A 13,347-nucleotide genomic window follows, 5' to 3' on the forward strand; every position below is an offset into this window, starting at 1 on the left:
CCTATTGACGTCATGTCCGCGTCACATGATTGCGACGTAATATTATCTAAAACTGTTTGTGCGGTATTGTGTTGTTCTGTGCGGTATTGTGTTATTCTGTGCGGCGTCGTGTTGTTCTGTGCGGCGTCGTGTTGTTCAGTGCGACGTCGTGTTGTTCAGTGCGGCATGGTGTTGTTCAGTGCGGCATGGTGTTGTTCAGTGCGGCATGGTGTTGTTCAGTGCGGCATAATGTTGTTCAGTGCGGCATAATGTTGTTCAGTGCGGCATGGTGTTGTTCAGTGCGGCATGGTGTTGTTCAGTGCGGCATGGTGTTGTTCAGTGCGGCATAATGTTGTTCAGTGCGCCATAATGTTGTTCAGTGCGGCATGGTGTTGTTCAGTGCGGGATGGTGTTGTTCAGTGCAGGATGGTGTTGTTCAGTGCGGCATGGTGTTGTTCAATGCGGCATGGTGTTGTTCAGTGCGGGATGGTGTTGTTCAGTGCGGCATGGTGTTGTTCAGTGCGGCATAATGTTGTTCAGTGCGGCATGGTGTTGTTCAGTGCGGCATGGTGTTGTTCAGTGCGGCATGGTGTTGTTCAGTACGGCATGGTGTTGTTCAGTGCGGAATGGTGTTGTTCAGTGCGGCATGGTGTTGTTCAGTCCGGGATGGTGTTGTTCAATGCGGGATCGTGTTGTTCAGTGCGGGGTGGTGTTGTTCAGTGCGGGATGGTGTTGTTCAGTGCGGCATGGTGTTGTTCAATGCGGCATGGTGTTGTTCAGTGCGGGATGGTGTTGTTCATTGCGGCATGGTGTTGTTCAGTGCGGCATGGTGTTGTTCAGTGCGGCATGGTGTTGTTCAGTGCGGCATGGTGTTGTTCAGTGCGGCATAATGTTGTTCAGTGCGGCATGGTGTTGTTCAGTGTGGAAAGGTGTTGTTCAGTGCAGGATGGTGTTGTTCAGTGCGGCATGGTGTTGTTCAATGCAGGATCGTGTTGTTCAGTGCAGCATAATGTTGTTCAGTGCAGCATGGTGTTGTTCAGTGCGGCATGGTGTTGTTCAATGCGGCATGGTGTTGTTCACTGCGGGATGGTGTTGTTCAATGCGGGATCGTGTTGTTCAGTGCGGCATAATGTTGTTCAGTGCAGCATGGTGTTGTTCAGTGCGGCATGGTGTTGTTCAGTGCGGCATGGTGTTGTTCAGTGCAGGATGGTGTTGTTCAATGCGGGATCGTGTTGTTCAGTGCGGCATGGTGTTGTTCAGTGCGGCATGGTGTTGTTCAGTGCGGCATAATGTTGTTCAGTGCGGCATGGTGTTGTTCAGTGCGGCATGGTGTTGTTCAGTGCGGCATGGTGTTGTTCAGTGCGGCATGGTGTTGTTCAGTGCGGCATAATGTTGTCCAGTGCGCCATAATGTTGTTCAGTGCGGCATGGTGTTGTTTAGTGCGGGATGGTGTTGTTCAGTGCAGGATGGTGTTGTTCAGTGCGGCATGGTGTTGTTCAATGCGGCATGGTGTTGTTCAGTGCGGGATGGTGTTGTTCAGTGCGGCATGGTGTTGTTCAGTGCGGCATAATGTTGTTCAGTGCGGCATGGTGTTGTTCAGTGCGGCATGGTGTTGTTCAGTGCGGCATGGTGTTGTTCAGTGCGGCATGGTGTTGTTCAGTGCGGAATGGTGTTGTTCAGTGCGGCATGGTGTTGTTCAGTGCGGGATGGTGTTGTTCAATGCGGGATCGTGTTGTTCAGTGCAGGGTGGTGTTGTTCAGTGCAGGATGGTGTTGTTGAGTGCAGGATGGTGTTGTTCAGTGCGGCATGGTGTTGTTCAATGCAGGATCGTGTTGTTCAGTGCAGCATAATGTTGTTCAGTGCAGCATGGTGTTGTTCAGTGCGGCATGGTGTTGTTCAATGCGGCATGGTGTTGTTCAGTGCGGGATGGTGTTGTTCAGTGCGGCATGGTGTTTTTCAGTGCGGCATAATGTTGTTCAGTGCGGCATGGTGTTGTTCAGTGCGGCATGGTGTTGTTCAGTGCAGGATGGTGTTATTCAGTGCGGCATGGTGTTGTTCAATGCAGGATCGTGTTGTTCAGTGCAGCATAATGTTGTTCAGTGCAGCATGGTGTTGTTCAGTGCGGCATGGTGTTGTTCAATGCGGCATGGTGTTGTTCACTGCGGGATGGTGTTGTTCAATGCGGGATCGTGTTGTTCAGTGCGGCATAATGTTGTTCAGTGCAGCATGGTGTTGTTCAGTGCGGCATGGTGTTGTTCAGTGCGACATAATGTTGTTTAGTGCGGCATAATGTTGTTCAGTGCGGCATAATGTTGTTCAGTGCGGCATGGTGTTGTTCAGTGCGGCATGGTGTTGTTCAGTGCGGCATGGTGTTGTTCAGTGCAGGATGGTGTTGTTCAGTGCGGCATGGTGTTGTTTAATGCGGCATGGTGTTGTTCAGTGCGGGATGGTGTTGTTCAGTGCAGGATGGTGTCGTTCAGTGCGGCATGGTGTTGTTCAGTGCGGAATGGTGTTGTTCAGTGCGGCATGGTGTTGTTCAGTGCGGCATGGTGTTGTTCAGTGCAGGATGGTGTTGTTCAATGCGGGATCGTGTTGTTCAGTGCGGCATGGTGTTGTTCAGTGCGGCATGGTGTTGTTCAGTGCGGCATAATGTTGTTCAGTGCGGCATGGTGTTGTTCAGTGCGGCATGGTGTTGTTCAGTGCGGCATGGTGTTGTTCAGTGCGGCATGGTGTTGTTCAGTGCGGCATAATGTTGTCCAGTGTGCCATAATGTTGTTCAGTGCGGCATGGTGTTGTTTAGTGCGGGATGGTGTTGTTCAGTGCAGGATGGTGTTGTTCAGTGCGGCATGGTGTTGTTCAATGCGGCATGGTGTTGTTCAGTGCGGGATGGTGTTGTTCAGTGCGGCATGGTGTTGTTCAGTGCGGCATAATGTTGTTCAGTGCGGCATGGTGTTGTTCAGTGCGGCATGGTGTTGTTCAGTGCGGCATGGTGTTGTTCAGTGCGGCATGGTGTTGTTCAGTGCGGAATGGTGTTGTTCAGTGCGGCATGGTGTTGTTCAGTGCGGGATGGTGTTCAATGCGGGATCGTGTTGTTCAGTGCGGGGTGGTGTTGTTCAGTGCAGGATGGTGTTGTTCAGTGCAGGATGGTGTTGTTCAGTGCGGCATGGTGTTGTTCAATGCAGGATCGTGTTGTTCAGTGCAGCATAATGTTGTTCAGTGCAGCATGGTGTTGTTCAGTGCGGCATGGTGTTGTTCAATGCGGCATGGTGTTGTTCAGTGCGGGATGGTGTTGTTCAGTGCGGCATGGTGTTTTTCAGTGCGGCATAATGTTGTTCAGTGCGGCATGGTGTTGTTCAGTGCGGCATGGTGTTGTTCAGTGCGACATAATGTTGTTCAGTGCGGCATAATGTTGTTCAGTGCGGCATGGTGTTGTTCAGTGCGGCATGGTGTTGTTCAGTGCGGCATGGTGTTGTTCAGTGCGGCATGGTGTTGTTCAGTGCAGGATGGTGTTGTTCAGTGCAGGATGGTGTTGTTCAATGCGGCATGGTGTTGTTCAGTGCGGGATGGTGTTGTTCAGTGCAGGATGGTGTTGTTCAGTGCGGCATGGTGTTGTTCAGTGCGGAATGGTGTTGTTCAGTGCGGCATGGTGTTGTTCAGTGCGGCATGGTGTTGTTCAGTGCAGGATGGTGTTGTTCAATGCGGGATGGTGTTGTTCAGTGCGGGATGGTGTTGTTCAGTGCAGGATGGTGTTGTTCAGTGCGGCATGGTGTTGTTCAATGCGGCATGGTGTTGTTCAGTGCAGGATGGTGTTGTTCAGTGCGGCATGGTGTTGTTCAATGCGGCATGGTGTTGTTCAATGCGGCATGGTGTTGTTCAGTGCGGCATGGTGTTGTTCAGTGCGGCATGGTGTTGTTCAGTGCAGCGTAATGTTGTTCAGTGCGGCATGGTGTTGTTCAGTGCGGAATGGTGTTGTTCAGTGCGGCATGGTGTTGTTCAGTGCAGGATGGTGTTGTTCAGTGCGGCATGGTGTTGCTCAGTGCGGCATGGTGTTGTTCAGTGCGGGATGGTGTTGTTCATTGCGGCATGGTGTTGTTCAGTGCGGCATGGTGTTGTTCAGTGCGGCATGGTGTTGTTCAGTGCGGCATAATGTTGTTCAGTGCGCCATAATGTTGTTCAGTGCGGCATGGTGTTGTTCAGTGCGGGATGGTGTTGTTCAGTGCAGGATGGTGTTGTTCAGTGCGGCATGGTGTTGTTCAGTGCGGCATAATGTTGTTCAGTGCGGCATAATGTTGTTCAGTGCGGCATAATGTTGTTCAGTGCGGGATGGTGTTGTTCATTGCGGCATGGTGTTGTTCAGTGCGGCATGGTGTTGTTCAGTGCGGCATGGTGTTGTTCAGTGCGGGATGGTGTTGTTCAGTGCAGGATGGTGTTGTTCAGTGCGGCATGGTGTTGTTCAGTGCGGCATGGTGTTGTTCATTTCGGCATAATGTTGTTCAGTGCGGCATAATGTTGTTTAGTGCGGCATGGTGTTGTTCAGTGCGGGATGGTGTTGTTCAGTGCGTTATAATGTTGTTCAGTGCGGCATGGTGTTGTTCAGTGCGGCATGGTGTTGTTCAGTGCGGCATGGTGTTGTTCAGTGCGGCATAATGTTGTTCAGTGCGGCATAATGTTGTTCAGTGCGGCATGGTGTTGTTCAGTGCGGGATGGTGTTGTTCAGTGCGGGATGGTGTTGTTCAGTGCGGCATGGTGTTCAATGCGGAATGGTGTTGTTCAGTGCAGGATGGTGTTGTTCAGTGCGGCATGGTGTTGTTCAGTGCGGCATAATGTTGTTCAGTGCGGCATGGTGTTGTTCAGTGCGGCATGGTGTTGTTCAGTGCGGCATGGTGTTGTTCAGTGCGGCATAATGTTGTTCAGTGCGGCATGGTGTTGTTCAGTGCGGCATGGTGTTGTTCAGTGCGGCATAATGTTCAGTGCGGCATAATGTTGTTCAGTGCGGCATGGTGTTGTTCAGTGCGGGATGGTGTTGTTCAGTGCAGGATGGTGTTGTTCAGTGCGGCATGGTGTTCAGTGCGGGATGGTGTCTTTCAGTGCGGCATGGTGTCGTTCAGTGCGGCATGGTGTCTTTCAGTGCGGCATGGTGTCGTTCAGTGAGGCATGGTGTTGTTCAGTGCGGCATGGTGTTGTTTAGTGCGGCATGGTGTTGTTCAGTGCGGGATGGTGTTGTTCAGTGTGGCATGGTGTTCAGTGCGGCATGGTGTTGTTCAGTGCGGTATCGTGTTGTTCAGTGCGGTATCGTGTTTCTCAGTGCGGTATCGTGTTGTTCAGTGCAGTATCGTTGTGTTGTTCGTATTGTGTTTAACACTTAGCCTCTAACACTTAGCCTCTAACACTTAGCCTCTAGCATCTAGAAGGTAAATAAATAGGAAGGAAGGACTCACCGGTGACGTCTTCGCCCACGTCCAAGCGTTGTACTTTGTATTTTCATCCTTCTGACAGTGGAAAACATAGCCAACAAACACCGTGGAACCTAAACGAATGAAAGAAAACTATCATTTGGCCACAACCAACATTCACAGATACAACACAATGTGACGTGCGGGGTTGAGGTTAAAGGTTGAGTGAAGGGCCCTCGTTTTAAACTACTTTTTTGAAAAGGATTGGGAACAAGTAAGACGTATTTAATTTATTTAATGGGAAGTAGTAAGAGCTATTGAATTTAATCTATGTATTATATTCTATTGTATTGTATTCTGTTGTATTCTTTTGGATTGTATTCACACTAACCCCACTAAAACTTCAGCCCACAAAAACTCGCCTCTGGCGCCTAGCCTCTGGCACTTAGCCTCTAACACTTAGCCTTTAACACTTAGCCTTTAACACTTAGCCTTTAACACTTAGCCTAGAAGGTGAATAAATAGGGTTAAAGGTTGAGTGAAGGGACCTCGTTTTAAACTACTTTTTTGTAAAGGAGTGGGAACAAGTAAGACGTATTTAATTTATTTAATGGGAAGTAGTAAGACTTATTAAATTTATTTAATCTACTTTTCTTCCCAGGCAAAATTTGATGTGCTGCAATTCCAAATTTCCAAAGTGAATGAAGGAATGAAGTCCTTTAAATTATGATTTTGTATAAATACTAGGCATTAACACAAAATCGACGGCACAAAATGGGCAGACTTTACTTGTTTGAAAAGGACTGGTTACAAGACAGACTTTTTTAATTTATTTAATGGGAAGAAGACTTATTTAGTTTAATTGATCTATTTTTGTTCCCTGGCAAAATTCGATTTGCTGCAATTCCAAATTTCCAAAGTGAATGAAGGAAAGAAGTCGTTTAAATTATGATTTTGTTTAAATACTAGGCATAGACACAAAATCTACGGCACAAAATGGGCAGACTTTACTTGTTTGAAGAGGACTGGTTACAAGACAGACTTTTCTGATTTATTTAATGGGAAGAAGACTTATTTAGTTTATTTAATCTATTTTTGTTCCCTGGCAAAATTGGATTTGCTGAAATTGTATTTTGCCAAATCTTGCCTTGAGACCTGATAGGAAGTATTAAACGCTTAGTTAAATCAATACAAGTTGGTAATAAGAGCGAGTAATGTTGGTTGAACCGATGAATGAAGGTTGAAAGCAATTTAAATTATGACTTTGTATAAATACTAGATATTAACAGAACATCTACTGCGCGAAATGGGCAGAGTTTACTTGTTTGAGAAGGAGTGGCTTATTCAAAACTAAGATTTATTTAATCTGTTTGTTCCCAGGCAAAATTGGATGTGATGCAATTCCAAATTTCACCACATGATGGTGCCCAATTTTGACTTCATAGGACATATTAAACACTTAGCTTGTTATTATGTTCAAGGTAATCAGATTTGTTTATTATTCTAATGGCCTCTTCAAAACTATTCTGGATTACTACTTTGGATCTATTCTACATTACTTGGCAACAACATACTCTGTAACAGATTAGGCAGTATAATCATATCTGTTAACTTGAGAGTGCCCACACTCAATCTACTTATCGTGATGTGTTAAATCAATTACTGTTAGACATTATTTGTCTGATAATCTACCAAATCTTTGAATTGAAGAATTTGTGATTTAATTAATAGCTTGTTGTTATGTTAAGGGTAATCAGACTTGTATATAATTCTAATGGCCTTCTTTTGAAAACTATTCTGAATTACAACTTTGGATCTTATATTACTTTGCAACAATCTACTCCGTGACAGATTAGGCAGTATAATCACATATGTTAACTTCAGTGCCCACACTGTATTTATTTATGGTTATTTGTTAAATCAAGTACTGTTAGACATGAAATAGGAAGTGTTTAACATAAATGTTATGGCTACTCACCATTGTAGCTCGCTCCTGGTCAATGATACGAGCCTCTTCTTGCAGTGGAAAACTTGCAGCCAACAAACACCGTGGAACCTAAAGGAATGAAATTAAACATTAACATTTCGCCTCGACCAATTTTCACACGTACAACGCAACGCGGCTACACTTCTGCTATTACAAACGTAAATCTCCTTAAACACAATGAGTGTTACTTACCGTGTACGCTCTAGACGGTCCAGTTGCAAGCAGAAAATAAAGATATTTCTGTTGATAATCGTCGCTGCTCAGTGGCTCACGGCCATCGCGCCAACAGATTTGAATTTTGGCGGAGGTTCGGGCAATTACGTCATATCCACGGCACATGACTGCGACGTAATACCCGCTTATCTGAAACGGCAGTTAAAAGTAGAGTTACATCAAGTTTTCTTGGAACCTAAACGAATGAAAGAAAACTATCATTTGGCCACAACCAACATTCACAGATACAACACAACGTGCGGGGTTGGGGTTAAAGATTGAGTGAAGGGCCCTCGTTTTAAACTACTGTTTTGAAAAGGAGTGGGAACAAGTAAGACGTATTTAATTTATTTAATGGGAAGTAGTAAGACTTATTAAATTTATTTAATCTACTTTTCTTCCCAGGCAAAATTTGATGTGCTGCAATTCCAAATTTCCAAAGTGAATGAAGGAATGAAGTCCTTTAAATTATGATTTTGTATAAATACTAGGCATTAACACAAAATCGACGGCACAAAATGGGCAGACTTTACTTGTTTGAAAAGGACTGGTTACAAGACAGACTTTTTTAATTTATTTAATGGGAAGAAGACTTATTTAGTTTAATTGATCTATTTTTGTTCCCTGCCAAAATTCGATTTGCTGCAATTCCAAATTTCCAAAGTGAATGAAGGAAAGAAGTCGTTTAAATTATGATTTTGTTTAAATACTAGGCATAGACACAAAATCTACGGCACAAAATGGGCAGACTTTACTTGTTTGAAGAGGACTGGTTACAAGACAGACTTTTCTGATTTATTTAATGGGAAGAGGACTTATTTAGTTTATTTAATCTATTTTTGTTCCCTGGCAAAATTGGATTTGCTGAAATTGTATTTTGCCAAATCTCGATTTGAGACCTGATAGGAAGTATTAAACGCTTAGTTAAATCAATACAAGTTGGTAATAAGAGCGAGTAATGTTGGTTGAACCGATGAATGAAGGTTGAAAGCAATTTAAATTATGACTTTGTATAAATACTAGATATTAACAGAACATCTACTGCGCAAAATGGGCAGAGTTTACTTGTTTGAGAAGGAGTGGCTTATTCAAAACTAAGATTTATGTAATCTGTTTGTTCCCAGGCAAAATTGGATGTGATGCAATTCCAAATTTCACCACATGATGGTGCCCAATTTTGACTTCATAGGACATATTAAACACTTAGCTTGTTATTATGTTCAAGGTAATCAGATTTGTTTATCATTCTAATGGCCTCTTCAAAACTATTCTGGATTACTACTTTGGATCTATTCTACATTACTTGGCAACAACATACTCTGTAACAGATTAGGCAGTATAATCACATATGTTAACTTGAGAGTGCCCACACTCAATCTACTTATCGTGATGTGTTAAATCAATTACTGTTAGACATTATTTGTCTGATAATCTACCAAATCTTTGAATTGAAGAATTTGTGATTTAATTAATAGCTTGTTCAGGGTAATCAGACTTGTATATAATTCTAATGGCCTTCTTTTGAAAACTATTCTGAATTACAACTTTGGATCTTATATTACTTTGCAACAATCTACTCCGTGACAGATTAGGCAGTATAATCACATATGTTAACTTCAGTGCCCACACTGTATTTATTTATGGTTATTTGTTAAATCAAGTACTGTTAGACATGAAATAGGAAGTGTTTAACATAAATGTTATGGCTACTCACCATTGTAGCTCGCTCCTGGTCAATGATACGAGCCTCTTCTTGCAGTGGAAAACTTGCAGCCAACAAACACCGTGGAACCTAAAGGAATGAAATTAAACATTAACATTTCGCCTCGACCAATTTTCACACGTACAACGCAACGCGGCTACACTTCTGCTATTACAAACGTAAATCTCCTTAAACACAATGAGTGTTACTTACCGTGTACGCTCTAGACGGTCCAGTTGCAAGCAGAAAATAAAGATATTTCTGTTGATAATCGTCGCTGCTCAGTGGCTCACGGCCATCGCGCCAACAGATTTGAATTTTGGCGGAGGTTCGGGCAATTACGTCATATCCACGGCACATGACTGCGACGTAATACCCGCTTATCTGAAACGGCAGTTAAAAGTAGAGTTACATCAAGTTTTCTTGGAACCTAAACGAATGAAAGAAAACTATCATCTGGCCACAACCAACATTCACAGATACAACACAACGTGCGGGGTTGGGGTTAAAGATTGAGTGAAGGGCCCTCGTTTTAAACTACTGTTTTGAAAAGGAGTGGGAACAAGTAAGACATATTTAATTTATTTAATGGGAAGTAGTAAGACTTATTAAATTTATTTAATCTACTTTTCTTCCCAGGCAAAATTTGATGTGCTGCAATTCCAAATTTCCAAAGTGAATGAAGGAATGAAGTCCTTTAAATTATGATTTTGTATAAATACTAGGCATTAACACAAAATCGACGGCACAAAATGGGCAGACTTTACTTGTTTGAAAAGGACTGGTTACAAGACAGACTTTTTTAATTTATTTAATGGGAAGAAGACTTATTTAGTTTAATTGATCTATTTTTGTTCCCTGCCAAAATTCGATTTGCTGCAATTCCAAATTTCCAAAGTGAATGAAGGAAAGAAGTCGTTTAAATTATGATTTTGTTTAAATACTAGGCATAGACACAAAATCTACGGCACAAAATGGGCAGACTTTACTTGTTTGAAGAGGACTGGTTACAAGACAGACTTTTCTGATTTATTTAATGGGAAGAGGACTTATTTAGTTTATTTAATCTATTTTTGTTCCCTGGCAAAATTGGATTTGCTGAAATTGTATTTTGCCAAATCTCGATTTGAGACCTGATAGGAAGTATTAAACGCTTAGTTAAATCAATACAAGTTGGTAATAAGAGCGAGTAATGTTGGTTGAACCGATGAATGAAGGTTGAAAGCAATTTAAATTATGACTTTGTATAAATACTAGATATTAACAGAACATCTACTGCGCAAAATGGGCAGAGTTTACTTGTTTGAGAAGGAGTGGCTTATTCAAAACTAAGATTTATGTAATCTGTTTGTTCCCAGGCAAAATTGGATGTGATGCAATTCCAAATTTCACCACATGATGGTGCCCAATTTTGACTTCATAGGACATATTAAACACTTAGCTTGTTATTATGTTCAAGGTAATCAGATTTGTTTATCATTCTAATGGCCTCTTCAAAACTATTCTGGATTACTACTTTGGATCTATTCTACATTACTTGGCAACAACATACTCTGTAACAGATTAGGCAGTATAATCACATATGTTAACTTGAGAGTGCCCACACTCAATCTACTTATCGTGATGTGTTAAATCAATTACTGTTAGACATTATTTGTCTGATAATCTACCAAATCTTTGAATTGAAGAATTTGTGATTTAATTAATAGCTTGTTCAGGGTAATCAGACTTGTATATAATTCTAATGGCCTTCTTTTGAAAACTATTCTGAATTACAACTTTGGATCTTATATTACTTTGCAACAATCTACTCGGTGACAGATTAGGCAGTATAATCACATATGTTAACTTCAGTGCCCACACTGTATTTATTTATGGTTATTTGTTAAATCAAGTACTGTTAGACATGAAATAGGAAGTGTTTAACATAAATGTTATGGCTACTCACCATTGTAGCTCGCTCCTGGTCAATGATATGAGCCTCTTCTTGCAGTGGAAAACTTGCAGCCAACAAACACCGTGGAACCTAAAGGAATGAAATTAAACATTAACATTTCGCCCGGACCAACATTCACACGTACAACGCAACGCGGCTACACTTCTGCTATTACAAACGTAAATCTCCTTAAACACAACGAGTGTTACTTACCGTGTACGCTCTAGGCAAAATTGGATGTGATGCAATTCCAAATCTATCTGAAACGGCAGTTAAAAGTAGAGTTACATCAAGTTTTCTTTTTTAATCAACACAATCATTTACAACCGTTGACCAGAAAGAATCGTCGAAATTCGACGTCCCCCACAAACGCCACGCTCACTCGCTTTTCAGGGCAACAAAAGTACTTCTTTTTAAAAACGATGAGTTGTACTTACCGTGTACGCTCTGGACGGTCCAGTTGCAAGCAGAAAATAAAAATATTTCTCTTGTTAGTCGTATGTTACCATCCGCTGTGTCTTTGTCAACATCGCCGCCATTTTCCTACTTCCTGCTGCGAGCCACGCCCACGGATTTAAATTTGGGCGGAAGCTCTTTCCATTGGCGTCGTTTTCGCGTATAGCAAATCCGATTGGTTGGGAAGGGGGCACGGTTATGCAGCCGAGGAGTCCTGTGATCGGTGGGATGTAAAGTAGGCGTCGACGTCACGTCCGCGTCACGTGACCACGACGTGGCAGACGTCAAATAGCAACCGCTGTTTTGTTTAGTAGACTTACAGTTGTTATGCATTGACATAATGGCGCACACACCAAATAGATTTAAATAAATTAAATAATTCTTCTGCCCACTCTCTTTTAAACAAGTTAACTCTCCCCGCGGATTTGAATTCCGGCGAAAGTTACGCCCATCGACGTCACGTATGTCACGTGACCACGACGTGGCAGATGTCATATAGCAACCGCTGTTTTGTTTAGTAGATTTACAGTTGTTATGCATTGGCATAATGGTGTGCACTCAAAATAGATTTAAATAAATTAAATATTTCTTCTGCCTACTCCCTTTTAAACAAGTTAACTCTGCCCACGTCCATTGACGTCTTGTCTGCGTCACGTGACCACGACGTAGCGACGTCATATAGTAACCGCTGTTTTGACCAGTAGACTTAGTTATTATGCGTTGACATAATGGCGCACTGGTTAGCATGGCCACCTCTTAAGCATGATGATGCGGGTTCGACGCCTGATCAATGTTAGCATGGAGTGAGCTGAAGTGCATGGCGCTGAAGATTTGAATCTTTGAAATGCGCTGAGGTCTGACATATCAGGCAGAATGGTTTGCCATCACGTTCAACAAAAAATAGAAACTTTCCCACTCTGATTAAAACGTCCTGTGTTCATCTACGTATTTTCGTTTTGCTGTGCATCTTTTCCCTGCCATTTCGAGAGCCCAATTGACACTCATAGTTTAAAGAAATGTGTTTGCCCATCCTACTTTGTGGAATTTCACCACATGCGCTTTTGACCAAAATACCAAATTGAACTCAAGTGAAGCCAACACGCACAACCCCCCCCCCCCCCCCACACACACACACACAAATGTTGATATGAACATAAAAGAGCCGCATGCGGTTCGGGAGTTGCGGCTTGGCCAAACCTGTACTATACAACTTTATTTGTATAAAATTTTCACAACAGCTGTCACACAAACAAAGCGGGAAAAACCGAAGACGTGCGTGTTCCGCCCACGCTGGATTTATTTGCACCTTTGAAAAGACACCGTATTGCCGCAGATGTGGCAAAGAGTACTTTTGGGCATCTGAGACGGAAGGATGTCCAAAGCATCACGTCACCTGCTCTGGTAGGCATGGTGGTGGGACGTTGAGGTCAACCGCTTTGGGGTTGGCTGACTCTTTGATCGCAGGATGCCACACACTTGAAGACAGAAGCAGAAAAGCAGAGCTAAATGCAAAATGTACTCACCGGTGACTCCAATTTTTTTCCCCCCTGAAGAAACAGCTGGACGGGTGGCCCCGGCTGGCCAGTGGGACTCTTGTTATTCTGACCCTTTTTAGTGCGCGTTTGGGGCAACAACCGTTTTTTGTGGCGCTCTCTTCTGGTTCAAAAGTGCCCTGCATGTG

The sequence above is a fragment of the Syngnathus floridae genome, unplaced genomic scaffold, assembly GCF_059516105.1.
Source record: "Syngnathus floridae isolate MCC-2025c unplaced genomic scaffold, RoL_Sflo_1.0 HiC_scaffold_32, whole genome shotgun sequence".
In the NCBI taxonomy this organism is placed as follows: domain Eukaryota; kingdom Metazoa; phylum Chordata; class Actinopteri; order Syngnathiformes; family Syngnathidae; genus Syngnathus; species Syngnathus floridae.